We start from the raw sequence: 10,145 nt of genomic DNA on the forward strand, positions 1-10,145 counted from the left end.
CCAGCAATAGTTTCAATGTTTTTCTTAAAATCCAAAGGTATGTACACCACTCTTCCTTTCAGCCCTCTTTGCAAGTCTGTTGGTGGCAGTTTACCTGATTTAGGTTCCATCCGAATTATAGTTTGAAAAGGATGAACAGATTGAATTAGAACCGATTCATATGTATTCAATTTGGCCAGCTCCTGCGGAATAGCTACTAACTCCAACTTATTATGCACTGCTCTAGCAGGCATTTTGTTCTCTTTTAATTTGTTGTAACAATATTTACATATACGTTGATCACTACCTAACTCAAATCGACCTTCAACAAACAAGTAAGTTGCAAATTCTTCCCACTTACCATTGTTCTTCTTTTCTAATACAAATCAACATTCCTACTTTGACTTTTATAATGAGTACGTTGACAACAAACACAAACATAGTTTGGTATTTCAGAGCACACTACATTAAACTTTCCAATTTCTTCTTCAAACTGATCAGTGCTAATCACTTTCTCATCTCCTCCAACATCTGTAATTGTCAAACTTTCAATTTCTATGAACTGCACTTCTGAACCAAAATATCGCATTTCAATATCATCACACTTTTTTTGAACATCTGATAAAGAACCATATAAAAGACTTCCATTCAGTTCACTTAAACTTAATGCAGGACTTTTTACATAGTATTTATTTATTTATTTATTTATAAATTTATAAAGCGCCTGGTGACCCGGAGGCATCCCCGCGCTATAGAGCTGTGATATCCCAAGAGGAGGGGGGACCGGAGGATTATTTGGGGAATAAGAAAGTTTTTAGTTTTTTCCGGAAGAGGGCGTGGCAGGGTTCCAGACGCAAGTGGCGAGGCAGTGCGTTCCAGCCTGAGGAGGCTTTGACCGAAAAGCGACGGCCACCGGTCCGAGCCTTCTTAAATTTAGGGACGATGGCCAAATGCTCGTCGTCCGAGCGCAGTGCCCTAGGGGCTTTGTAGGGGGCGACAAGGTCTTTCAGGGCGGCAGGGCCGGCACCATTAATGAGTTTGTGACTGGTGCACATTGCCTTAAACTCAACTCGTTGGCGGACAGGGAGCCAGTGCAGGGCCTTGAGGGCTGATTTGGCAGAGGCTCTGGGGGGGAGGTCCATTATAATCCTTGCCGCGGCGTTTTGTGCCCGTTGGAGTTTGGCTAAGGTAAACTCCGGTGCACCGAGGTAGACGGCGTTGCTATAGTCGAGTCTGGCTAGGATGAGCCCTTGAACAAGCAGTTTCCTGGATATTGGAGGAAGGAGAGGGAGAATTTTTTGGGTTGACCGCAGGAGGCCAAAGCATGATCCAGCGGTCTTGGTTGCCTGGGTCTTCATGGTGAGGCTTGGTTCCAGCCAAACGCCTAGCGTTTTGACTTCTGACTTAGGAGTGGGTATCTCACCAAAGGTGTCCGGCCACACCGAAGCGGGGATTGATGACCATTTGTTGCCCAGGAGCATAATTTCGGTTTTAGAACCGTTCAATTTTAGGGAAGATTCGCACATCCAGGAGTAGATGTCTTGGAGGCAGTTCCGCAGGCTGTCTGGGTGTTTGTCCAGCTGGGAGAGGGAGACGACAAGTTGGGTGTCGTCAGCGTAGTTGACAATTTTGATCCCATAGGGGGTCACGACGTCTTCCAGGGGGGCCATGTAAACATTAAACAGGGTGGGACTAAGCGAGGACCCCTGCGGGACTCCACAAGTCAGTGGAAGGGGGTCTGAGCGAGAGTTGCCGTCCCACACCTGAAATGAACGGCCTGATAGGAAGGAGTTAATCCAGGCGTGTGCTGAGCCCACAATTCCTGCCCTGGCCAGGCGATGTAGAAGGACACGGTGATCCACCGTGTCAAAGGCGGCACTGAGGTCCAGGAGGATCACTGCCAGTACAGTTTCCTTATAAACTTGCGTATTTCTGAATGGTGTACTGCTAACATCCTCAAGTGATGATAATCACTTTTACAAACTTTTCTTGAAAGACAAGCCAGAGAAGGCCCATACTTCTCAGTATATTTTCTTACATCACATGGATCTAGTGCTTGTAACAACTTAATCTTCTGTTTTATACTTTTCTGACTATATTCTCGTAGCAAATGTCTCATTATATCAATAGATTCCTGTCGAATACTACAAATGCTACTACAACTCCACTTATACACAGGAGCTCGTGAACGTTTCCCTTGAACTTCTTCAGCTATTAACTCATCTGCACTTTTACCAATCGTTTCCTCCTTTGGAAGAGGAACACCATCCTGAACTTCGTAGCAATGACCTCCAGTATCAACTGCAAATGATAAACTATTTTCCTGGAAGTAACTTTCCTCATTAAAAAAAGGCTCAGCACTAGAAGTATGTCTCCAATGTCCACTAAAGGTTTTACAAAAGTTGGTTCTGTTCACAAGTCTTTTTTTTCTACTTTTGTCTTTCAATACTTTGACTATTTTATCCAATACTTTCATTCTCTTTAAAATCAAAATGAACAACTTCTGTTTCAAATTGAAAGCAGTATTCACTATACTTTCAATACACTGCTTCTCTTTGAATTGGAACATTCTTCTTTTATATTTGCAGCATGTTTTCAATAAATTCTGAATTACTCTACATCGAAAAAGTCTCTGACGAATTTCTTGAAATTGTTTTTGTCTCCGAGTACCAGATACTATTTCCTTACATCTTTCCTTTTCCTCGTATTTGAAATTGAACTCTGCTTCACCTTACTTGAAAAATTCTTCTTTTTGCTTTGTGTGATGTTTTTCTCATTAAATGTTCGTAATATTTTTTTCAAAACTAGTCTTTTGCTTTTACTCAAACAAACACTTTCTCTACTAGTCGCATTTTTTTCTACTTCAAGATCTTTCCTTTTCGGCAAATATATATTTTTCTTCTCTTTTCTTTTTTTTCACTTCTTCTAGGCATTTCCAAATTTCAATCCAAACAAAATAATTTTCTGAAAAACAAAAAATAGATTCAATTATTTTTCACATTTCTTCACTATGTTAAAATAATAACATACAATGGCAAAACTTCCACTAACAACTTCCAGACCCAGTGCTGCAACGTGATGGAGCACGACAGATGAGCACTAGGATGACAAGTAGTGCCATAGAACATATAGCAAGTATTTATTTAATTATTTACATACTCCTTTACAATTTATATATAACTGCACTACCTCATACTTTTAACCTCTGTGCCACACACTACCACCCCACACCACTTTCTCTGCAACCCACGGCACACAACTTTATAAATAGTATTTTTAAAATTTTGATCTATGTACTTAGAATGATATTATCAACCAAACAGCACACATAAAAATTTCCATTATTACCTAACAATATTATCAACAACTTTGCAAACATAACACTGCACCCAGGGCTTTAACTGGAGGGGGTGTCTGTGGGGATGTGACCACCAGCTCTTTATTTTTGGGAACCTCGAAATGGGTCTTTATAGGGCTCTATTTTCCGACCTCACAAACGTAATCCGTTTTTTTTCTTTATTGCACTGCAGTGATACTGTGAGAGCATGCATATTGCTCACTACTTAGAAGTGCAGACATCACGCCAAGTGACTCGCATTGTAGGAGAAGGGAAATTCTTTAAAGAGAGCCATTTTCTGTCAGTATTTCCCTTCTCTTTTTGCAACACACCAGCAACATCATCGTGGTGTGATTAGCAGACAGACCACCAGGCGCAACGCCCATTGCCCCGGACTCTCTGACACAGTTTCCCAGGCGCACACACAGAGCCGCACCCGAGTACTTCACCGGTCTTCAAAACATCATTTTTTTTGTAAAGGAGACTGTTCTTTATCACCCCTTTTTACAACCCCTACATGCCCACTCTGCCTATTGCTGAAAGAATTAGGCTCCCCTGAAATTTCCCTCTGGTTGCGCATCTGCAAATGACCACAACAAGGCAACTCCAGCACGAACCTGCTCTCACCTTACACGCGGTCTTGTTTTAGTGCTACGAAAACACACACTTTACCTGCCTCACTAAGTTAATACACCTCCTCTTTAATATGAACATAAAAGCTTTCCAATTCCTTTTATATTGCTATACTGTACTTCACATGGAAATATAGAACTCTAGGTTCTCACCACCCCGAATTAGCTCTCTGGTATACTTTCTCAAATATAAGAAGTACAGGTATTCAGTATCTGTCAGTCACGGGCACTTTAAAACAGTGTACCTATCAACAGTGTCGACAAAACGTTATGTTTCTAAATTAGCGTATTACACTTAAAAGCTCCTTTACATTTCTTTCGCTAGATGTACCTTTGTTTAAAACACCCCCAGAGAAGGGTGTTGAAGTGTGCTCCACAAATAGTAACTCAAAGCTTTGTTATTCTTTATTAAAAAATCTGCCTGTCAATGCTTTTCGCAAGCCTTTTCAACGCCTTAAGAGGGTAGCTGGATGAGTATAATACGTTGTATCTAAGATCGAGGGCGGACGATGCACGGAAATAAGAACGTATAGTTGAATAAAGGGCGAGTGGATGCATGGCCAGATGCATCAATGGATAGATACACAGATCAATGTATCAATTTATGGATGGATGGAAGGATGAATAAATGCAAAGACCAGTACTTACGATAGACGGGTGGGCTGATAAATGCTTGGGATTGATTCTGGGACAGATATATCTATGAATATATAGGCGTATCGCTGCATGAATGGCACAGTCCTTACTATAGGTTAGTGCGCTCATAGATGCTTAAGATAAGCGGACGAACAGATTTTTGAATATATATAAGTAGGAATATATGCATCAATTGAAAGGTGGTTGAATGGCGCAGTGCTTAGGATGCATGGATACTGCGCTTTAATTGGGCGGGGTCTGGGGGCCGGCACTTATTTTCAGGCAGCCTCCAAATGACTCTCTACCAGGCTCTATTTTCGGCCCTCTCAAAGATAGTCAATTTTTTTTTTATTACACTGCAGTGACAGCATGCACATCGATGTACGCATGCTTATTTTGCTCACTACTGAGAACTGGAGACATCAAGCTAGGTTACCCACGTTGTAGAAGAAAGGGAAATCCTTTAAATAATGTTTTTTTTCTGAACCTACGATAATTGGAGAGGATTTTCTAAAGCACACAATGATACTTATCTTGATTTAGACCACGCCCCAACTTGCATAGCCCACACCCCTTTAAGAGCTTTGCCTCCAACCCTTATAGAGCACCACCACTTTTTTTCTCCCACTTAGAACCCTAACTACACCATAGTAACAAACAAACAGTGTAACCTTCCATTAAAATCTACAATGGCACCGAGTTTCATAATTTTCCATCAACGCTATCAGCCTTCTACCACAGTACAAGAGTGTCTATCAGCACGAAGATGTCTTATCCACAGAAATGATGTGTAATTTCTGTACCTGTCTGCTGGAACACTCATCACCAAAATGTATTAAAACATGGAATTTGCCAGAAAAACATATACCATACCATAAACCGATTCATAAATGGGCACACTGCCACTGCACCACCCTCTTCCCCATCCTTCCTTAACTTCACAAAATTAAAGAAAGCGCCACACCAAACCTAGTAAACACACTATACCAATACAAGAACTTAATTTTAACAACCGTCTACCGGAACGCTCATGAGCAAAGCGTATTAAAACATACAAATTTGCGGGTAAAACATATACCATGCCATAGGGCACTTTATAAGTGCTCCCAGTGGTACTACATCACCTTCAGTAGCTCGACATCTGCACGTTACTAAATTCTGTGTTTTAATCAGAAACATACCCACCTCCCCCACCCCGCCCTTCCTTAACCGTATGAAATCAAACAGAAACCCCCACCATTCCTAGTAGCGCCACTATACCCATACACAGGCTTAATTTTAACAGGTGTGTGCCGGAACACTTATCAACAAAAAGTATTCAAACATGCAAATTCGCGGGAAAAACATAAACAATACCATAGCACAGTTAATAAATAGGCCCACTCAAACTACATTACCTTTACTAACTACACATGCCCACGTTACAAATGTCCGTCTTATAATCAGCAACATACGCACATCCCCTACCCCCACCCATACCCATGCTTAACCTTACGAAATCAAACAACGTGCCCCTGCACTCCCGTTACTGCCACAATAGCCATAGATAGACTTAATGTCAACAGGTGTCTGCCGGAACGCTCATCAGAAAAAGCTATTAAAACGTACAATTTTGCAACTCAAACAAACACCATACCATGAGACGGTTTATAAATAGTCACAGTACCACTACACCACCTCAACAGCCGCCCTTGCTTAACTTTACGCAATAAAAGAAAGAGCCCAAGCAAACGTAGAAGCACCACTATAGCCATACACAGCCTAACAGATGTCTCCTGAAAAGCTCATCAGCAAACCGTATTAAAACATGCAAATTTGCGGGTAAAACATATACCATGCCATAGGGCGCTTTATAAGTGCTCCCAGTGGTACTACATCACCTTTAGTAGCTCCACATCTCCACGTTACTATATTCTGCAATTCAAACAGCAACATAACTACCTCCCCCACACCCACCCTCGCCCTTGATTAACAGAACGAAATCAAACAGAAACCCCCCATTCCTAGTAGCGCCACTATACCCATACACAGGCTTAATTTTAACATGGGTCTACCGGAACACTTATCAGCAAAAACTATTCAAACATGCAAATTGGCGGGTAAAACATAAACCATCCCATAGCACTGTTTATAAATGGGCCCAGTGAAACTACATTACCTTTAGTAACTACACATGCCCACGTTACAAATATCCGTATTATAATCAGCAACATACGCACATCCCCCACCCCCACCCAAACCCCTGCTTAACCTTACGAAATCAAACAACAAGCCCCTGCACTGCCAGTACCGCCACTATAGTCATAGATAGACTTTAATGTCAACAGGTGTCTGCGGGAACGCTCATCAGCAAAAGCTATTAAAACTTACAATTTTGCAACTCAGACATACACCATACCATAAGACGGTTTATAAATAGTCACAGTACCACTACACCACCTCAAAACCCGCTCTTGCTTAACTTTACGCAATAAAAGAAAGAGCCCAAGCAAACGTAGAAGCGCCACTATAGCCATACACAGCCTTAACTTCAACAGATGTCTCCTGAAAAGCTCATCAGCAAACTGTATTAAAACATGCAAATTTGCGGGTAAAACATATACCATGCCATAGGGCACTTTATAAGTGCTGCCAGTGGTACTACATCACCTTCAGTAGCTCCACATCTCCACGTTACTATATTCTGTATTTCAAACAGCAACATAACTACCTCCCCCACACCCACCCCCGCCCTTGGTTAACAGTACGAAATTAAACCGAAACCCCCCATTCCTAGTAGCGCCACTATACCCATACACAGGCTTAATTTTAACAATTTGTCTACCGGAACACTTATCAGCAAAAACTATTCAAACATGCAAATTGGCAGGTAAAACATAAACCATCCCATAGCACTGTTTATAAATGGGTCCAGTGAAACTACATTACCTTTAGTAACTACACATGCCCACGTTACAAATATCCGTCTTATAATCAGCAACATACGCACCTCCCCCACCCCCACCCATCCTTTGCTTAACTTTATGGAATCAAACAATGAGCCCCAGCACTCCTGATACCGCCACTATAGCCATACATAGACTTAATGTCAACAGGTGTCTGCCGGAACGCTTATCAGCAAAACCTATTAAAACCTGCAATTTTGCAACTCAAACATACACCATACCATAAGACGGTTTATAAATAGTCACAGTGCCACTACACCACCTTAACACCTGCCCTTGTTTAACTGTACACAATAAAAGAAAGAGCCTCAGCAAACGTAGAAGCGCCACTATAGCCAAACAGAGGCTTAATTTCAACCGATATCTCCTGAAACGCTCATCCGCAAAACGTATTAAAACATGCAAATTTGCGACTAAAACATATCCCATGCCATAGGGTGCTTTATAAGTGCTCCCAGTGGTACTAGATCACCTTTAGTAGCTCGACATCTGCACGTTACTATATTCTGTGTTTCAATCAGCAACATAACCACCACCCCCACACCCACCCCCGCCCTTGCTTAACCGTACAAAATCAAACAGAAACCCCCACCATTCCCAGAAGCGCCACTATACCCATATACGACGTTAATTTTAACAGGTGTCTGCCGGAACATTTATCAGCAAAAAGTATTCAAACATGCAAATTGGCGGGTAAAACATAAACCATCCCATAGCACGGTTTATAAATGGGCCCAGTCGAACTTCACCACCTTTACTAGCTAGACATCTATATGTTACGAAAGTCGTTTAAACACTCTGTAGAGTGTATAGCAGGGCATGGGGAGAGTAAACAAAGTTCTAATTCCCAAACATTTGATATACAGTCCCTTTACTGTATCTATATTAAAGATATTAAATGGAATGAATAAATTGACGAGTGTCTCAAAAGGGATAGGGAAGCTCACCATCAGTAAAACACGAACCACTTCAACACCTACATATATCCGCCACAGCGACACAGCCTGACAAATAGTATCACTTATAATCACATGTAGTTCTCTAATGTCAACAAAGTCATACAGAAAATATACTGCACATTTACATTTTTTTATCTCTCACACATTTATAAAACATCTCTTCTAAAGAAGCACTCCCCAACTACTTCTATTCCATAAGAACAGACAATAATTAATATGTTTACTACCATATATTTTAGTATATCTACCTTTTTATTATTCACTAGTCAGAAACTACAAAAACTATTCACTATACCCAAATGCAAACCAGAAACCATATTCATATTTATCGCAACTTAGGATCACATGATTCAAACTATGCGTACATGTAAAAGGAACGTATCACTTTTCCTATCTCCATCTCCTCTCCATGGAATCTCCAAACACTGTATACGGCCCCTCTGTACAACAACCTACCCTGACTTACATTCAAACCTACCTCTCAGTGTCAAAAATAAGACCACATCCTGCCCACATAACATTTCTGCATTTCATTTTATCGCTTTTAACTTAATAACACATACGTCTCCTACCACCACCCCCACCCCACTATTTCCACAAAAAGTATCAGTTGCAAACGTGCAACATTTTCTTTATCTCCCCAAATACATTACAAACTCAAATTAACGCTGTACCTCATTTTCAAAACAATACAGTCCTATAAAGATGACAAACTACCCTTCTTCTCTGTGAAAAATTACTAAAAACATATATAAAATACTTATGTAACAACAGCTCAAATGTTATGCCTATTTCATAACCAATATCAAACACCACACTTTACTAACACTATATTACTTTGAAATAAAAAATACTTTCAAAATTAAAAACATCACCTCAAATACTTAATCAGTACTATAAAACACATAACACACCTTGTTCATTTCTAACTCACCTTTGTAGTTGTTATCCAGATTTCAAATGACACACGCATACAATTCTCTCTTTCTCACATAGTACATGTTAAGCTCCGACTTCATCAAGAATGAAACCAGGACTGGCACAATTTCACTGTCGCTCCACACATAAATACATGTAAAGAACAAATCAGAATACTTCATTCCTTCAACGACATTCTAAAACTTACCTCCATTGGTTAATTTGGAATTTTCCTTCCGAAAAGTTACTTATCATTCCGCGCCACATACAAGTCACAAGTTCAACTTATTTTATCACCACACTTTCTGGAACCTTCTACAACACCTGCAGGTTAAAAGTTCATCTTTTTTTTAACCTAACAATATACTTTTGCAAAATTTTATTGAACATTTAACGGCACGTGCACGTTAAAAGTTCACAATAGGGGTCAGTAGTTCATCAGCTTTATTCCCAACTCCAGCAGCACCTCACCTTACGCCCCCAGCGCAATAGACCTGTAGGAGTCAGTGCTTTCCACTTTCCAAATACCAAATTCATTTCATACACACAAATTTACCTTCACACTCCCTATATAACACCCCCAAAGCACCATACACAAGTTACAATGTGCGAAACAAAAGTTCCTCCAAGTAGCTATAACTACATGCTGACACTACTTGCACAGATGTGGCACAGCGGCCAGAGAACATGACTTCACAGCATATGAGACACAGTTTGGGCTCACGCTTTCATCCCCGAG

Source organism: Triturus cristatus, chromosome 1_2 (genome assembly GCF_964204655.1).
Source record: "Triturus cristatus chromosome 1_2, aTriCri1.1, whole genome shotgun sequence".
In the NCBI taxonomy this organism is placed as follows: Eukaryota; Metazoa; Chordata; class Amphibia; order Caudata; family Salamandridae; genus Triturus; species Triturus cristatus.